At 45.0% G+C, this 5,000-nt stretch overlaps 1 non-coding gene across 1 annotated transcript; it reads right to left on the bottom strand.

The window, feature by feature from the left end:
* Positions 1-356: 356 nt before the first annotated feature.
* On the bottom strand, positions 357-2,345 carry LOC143206150 (small subunit ribosomal RNA). The gene has a single exon (XR_013008156.1). It is a non-coding gene; the product is annotated as a small subunit ribosomal RNA (ribosomal RNA).
* Positions 2,346-5,000: the final 2,655 nt, after the last annotated feature.

Here is a 5,000-nt window from a genome sequence, read left to right as displayed (position 1 = left end):
CATTACCGATCATCGTATATGTTCGTCGATATGAGGATCGAAACGTCGATTAGAAATATAATTGGCAAAATCGTTTTATTTTGCGCTCGATTTGTCCATTTATAACGAAATCCGTCGTAGGCCGACGATTATTACTCGTCGTCCTATATAACAACATCTTCATCGTATATATCTCCGCTTTCGGGCGTACATCTTTTAAAACCATATATTATAGGTACCCGAAAACAGCTACGTTGACGACGTCGAAATTCGATCGGAACTTCCGAACTTCGTAGATGGCTCTTTAACGTTCGACAATGATTTTTACAGACTTGTACGTTTACCTATTATATATATATAGGCATAACAACACACTGTAATGATCCTTCCGCAGGTTCACCTACGGAAACCTTGTTACGACTTTTACTTCCTCTAAATGATCAAGTTTGGTCATCTTTTCCTACACATCGACGACGCCGAAACGCCATCGCGTGTCGATCCGAAGACCTCACTAAATCATTCAATCGGTAGTAGCGACGGGCGGTGTGTACAAAGGGCAGGGACGTAATCAACGCGAGCTTATGACTCGCGCTTACTGGGAATTCCTCGTTCATGGGGAACAATTGCAAGCCCCAATCCCTAGCACGAAGGAGGTTCAGCGGGTTACCCGGGCCGCTCGGCCAGGGAAGACACGCTGATTCCTTCAGTGTAGCGCGCGTGCGGCCCAGAACATCTAAGGGCATCACAGACCTGTTATTGCTCAATCTCGTGCGGCTAGAAGCCGCCTGTCCCTCTAAGAAGAATAGTTTGTACGCCGACAGTAAAAACCGCGCACGAACCGCGAAACCCGAAAGCAACGCGGCCGGCGGGCCTTTAGGATGTCAAAAAGCGCCTAGTTAGCAGGCTAGAGTCTCGTTCGTTATCGGAATTAACCAGACAAATCGCTCCACCAACTAAGAACGGCCATGCACCACCACCCACCGAATCAAGAAAGAGCTCTCAATCTGTCAATCCTTCCGGTGTCCGGGCCTGGTGAGGTTTCCCGTGTTGAGTCAAATTAAGCCGCAGGCTCCACTCCTGGTGGTGCCCTTCCGTCAATTCCTTTAAGTTTCAGCTTTGCAACCATACTTCCCCCGGAACCCAAAAGCTTTGGTTTCCCGGAAGCTGCCCGTCGAGTCATATTAGGGAACGTCGACGGATCGCTAGCTGGCATCGTTTAAGGTTAGAACTAGGGCGGTATCTGATCGCCTTCGAACCTCTAACTTTCGTTCTTGATCAATGAAAGCGTTTTTGGCAAATGCTTTCGCTTCTGTTCGTCTTGCGACGATCCAAGAATTTCACCTCTAACGTCGCAATACGAATGCCCCCATCCGTTCCTATTAATCATTACCTCGGGGTTCCGAAAACCAACAAAATAGAACCGAGGTCCTATTCCATTATTCCATGCATACAGTATTCAGGCGAAATTTTAGCCTGCTTTGAGCACTCTAATTTGTTCAAAGTAAACGTGCCGGCCCACCTCGACACTCAGTAAAGAGCACCGCGGCAGGATTGAGTTGGGCCGTCGTAACCACGACGCGCACAACACGCACGCCGAAACGCACGCGCGACGGCGACGCGACACGACTAAGCCCACCGGCAGGACGTCTCGCGAAAAACACGCCAGTTAACACCGCGAACGATGAACCGGCGGCGCGAGACACAAATTCGACTACGAGCTTTTTAACCGCAACAACTTTAATATACGCTATTGGAGCTGGAATTACCGCGGCTGCTGGCACCAGACTGGCCCTCCAATTGATCCTCGTTAAAGGGTTTAGAGTGTACTCATTCCGATTACGGGGCCTCGGATGAGTCCCGTATCGTTATTTTTCGTCACTACCTCCCCGTGCCGGGAGTGGGTAATTTGCGCGCCTGCTGCCTTCCTTGGATGTGGTAGCCGTTTCTCAGGCTCCCTCTCCGGAATCGAACCCTGATTCCCCGTTACCCGTTACGACCATGGTAGGCGCAGAACCTACCATCGACAGTTGATAAGGCAGACATTTGAAAGATGTGTCGCCGGTGCGAGACCGTGCGATCAGCTTAAAGTTATTCAGAGTCACCAAGTTGTACGATGACGAGCGCGAACCCGAAACCGATTGGTTTTGATCTAATAAAAGCACTCCTTCCATCTCTGGTCGGAGCTCTGTTTGCATGTATTAGCTCTAGAATTACCACAGTTATCCAAGTAATTGTGGGTACGATCTAAGGAACCATAACTGATTTAATGAGCCTTTCGCGGTTTCACCTTAATTCGGTATGTACTGAGACATGCATGGCTTAATCTTTGAGACAAGCATATGACTACTGGCAGGATCAACCAGGGAACTGTTCTTATTATTTTATCGACACGAAGCAGATAAAACAAATACAGACACAGTTTATTTTATAAGTTTGACTTATAAAGAAACGTGTGCGTAAGACGACGATATATAATATATATCGACGACTAATAAAAAGGAGGTGCATGATAGCGCGCCTAGACGACGGAAAAACCGGTCCGAGGCGCCACGCTCTTACATTTTAATATTAGTTGTCTAATAAAACAAAACGATATCATCATCTTAGACACATCTTTTGTTTTTTTTATACACAACCGATCGACTAGGCACCCAATTATCTCGATTATCGACGACGATCGTCGACTACGTCGAAAATTGGATGCCGCAAAATATCGTTCGGCGTTTATAAGACCTCGAAAAACATTCTCTCCGAACCCTTCGCTAGATAGAAATATATAAAGCGACAAGGAAACCTCGTACGAGAAACGTTTCGTGATTTTTTATTTTATTCTCGCTCGGAGAGCAGAGAGCTATCGCAAAATGTGTTGCTGTTTTATGAACGTTCCGATGAAAAACCGATACGTCCATAAAAATAATAATTCCAATCGCATATGAATCGTGGATCATCTTCTTCTAACGAAGCCGAATGTTCCCGCCGAATTCGCGATCTCGCAGTGATACCGTCGTCGTCGTCGTACGCTTCCCGATATATCGAAAAAAACCGACCAGGAAGAACAACGAAACGACGATACAAAATCGCGAGAGCGTTACGAATATATAATAACACGACGAAATACGCTTTTTATTTAGATAAATAAAAAAATACGGTTCGGATCTTATATATTAACATATAATATGTAATACCACCTTCGCTGATCAAAAGCCACTCGGTAAAAGTGTCACAGCGCCGGTCGACCCGACCCGTCGTATCCGTCTCTCGTATCGCCCCACGTAGAAGCGCACACGATTTAAGCGCGGGTCTCTCGCCAGCTATCGGAAATGTATGGGTGTTTTAGAACAGATCGTTTATACGGACGTTGCGCAAATTTTTCGTTTTTACGTCTGCCCGTTCTCGTTATTATCGGAATGTTCCGATGAATAAACTTTAGCTTTAGACAACGTGAACTTCTAAAGCAATAATTTTAACCTCTCGTGTTAATACGTCCTCAGGCCGTTTCTAGACTGCCGATCACGTTCTTTAAAAGTCGGAAAATTCCGATCCATAAAATTATGCTAGTAGAATGTAAAGATCCTTCATAGGATGGATACTGTCACATATCGATACGGCGATCGGAGTAAAACTGTTCTCACGTATTTCAGGACATTTTAGGTTGTTACGTCGGCCCGTTCGTTATTATCGGTATATACCTATGAATAAATGTTTTGCTTGTAGAACGTAAGATTCCAAAAGAATGATTCGCCGAAACGATGGTGCACCCTTACGATCGGATATTTGCCGCTTATTGGCCATTTTCTATAATTCATCCGTTAGATATCGTTTATCGACTACGGATAAGGTTTTCCGATATCAGAATGTTCCTAAGGATGATTCGAAAGTGATTTGAACGAAGAATTTGATAGAATGAATCCTTTATTTATCCATTGAGTACAGGGTACGGAGTGTCTGCGGGGTCAGCTAATATATTATATTTCTCTCTCGACGTAATGGTAACTCGAAGTCCGAACCGCGCTCATGAAGCTCGGTTTCAATCCAATCCATGTTGGTCGGTTCCTCGAGAGGAACGCCGTATCTTCGCGGTCGACCGCCTAATGAATCAGGTGGTAAAAGTCCAAGCCCAGCGCGGCAACGGCAGGCGCGTTCAACGTTTTAACTGCCAATTCTACGGTCATTCATCGGCCAACTGTAAAGCCACTCCGGCCTACGTCAAGTCCCAAAGACAGAAATTCCCCGCCGAAATGCACCAACTGTTGAGAACCATACACCGCAAATTACTCGGGATGCAAGTGCCGACCTACTCCAAAAACAACCAAACCCAAAAGACCAATTCCTCCCCCCACTCATGTACGGGGAACTCAAGATAACAGTCGTCTGGCTGGTCTGGATTCCACTAGAACACGAACCCGATCTCCATTGGCGAAATACTCTTCGGAACATATTCAGATGACCAAGGAGATTTTCAGGCCATTTTCAACGCCATCAACCACACAGCTATTGGAAGAATTACTATCGGCCGGGATAATAGATGAGTTGGAACTTGGGCTTATTGCTCCAAGCGAACCAACTCACTACTCCTCCAATCGACCGACAATAATTGACTTTTTTATCTATCAAAATTCGAATCAAGCCTCTGACCTGCAAGTACTCCAAGATATCGATTCTGACCACAGGCCTATCCTCCTCACCCACCATCAGCGATTTTCCACTGAGTTCCACTGTCCCCAAGCAAGGTCAACCTAGTAAACGAAAAAAAAAGTATCTTCTCTTTGACGATCCTCATTATATTAGGACGATAGTTCCATTCTAAATTCTTGATTAATTACAGTTCCTATTTGTTCATTTCGAGACGTTCCCGTGATTAATACTTATCGTGTAGAAATTAGCCACAATCCACAATTAGCCACAGTTAGGAAAAATAAATTAATTATCATATAGTCATAAACGTAATAAAAATGAATACACATATTTTCGAAGTCACTCCAGAAATACTTTACCTTATTTTTAAATAACAATCTCGGGCC

The sequence above is a fragment of the Rhynchophorus ferrugineus genome, unplaced genomic scaffold (assembly GCF_030347505.1).
Source record: "Rhynchophorus ferrugineus isolate W39M unplaced genomic scaffold, kcgeb_rfMv2 rfM564, whole genome shotgun sequence".
Taxonomy (NCBI): Eukaryota; Metazoa; Arthropoda; class Insecta; order Coleoptera; family Curculionidae; genus Rhynchophorus; species Rhynchophorus ferrugineus.
Note: the sequence above shows the minus strand (reverse complement) of the source record. Positions and strands in the feature narration are given on the sequence as shown.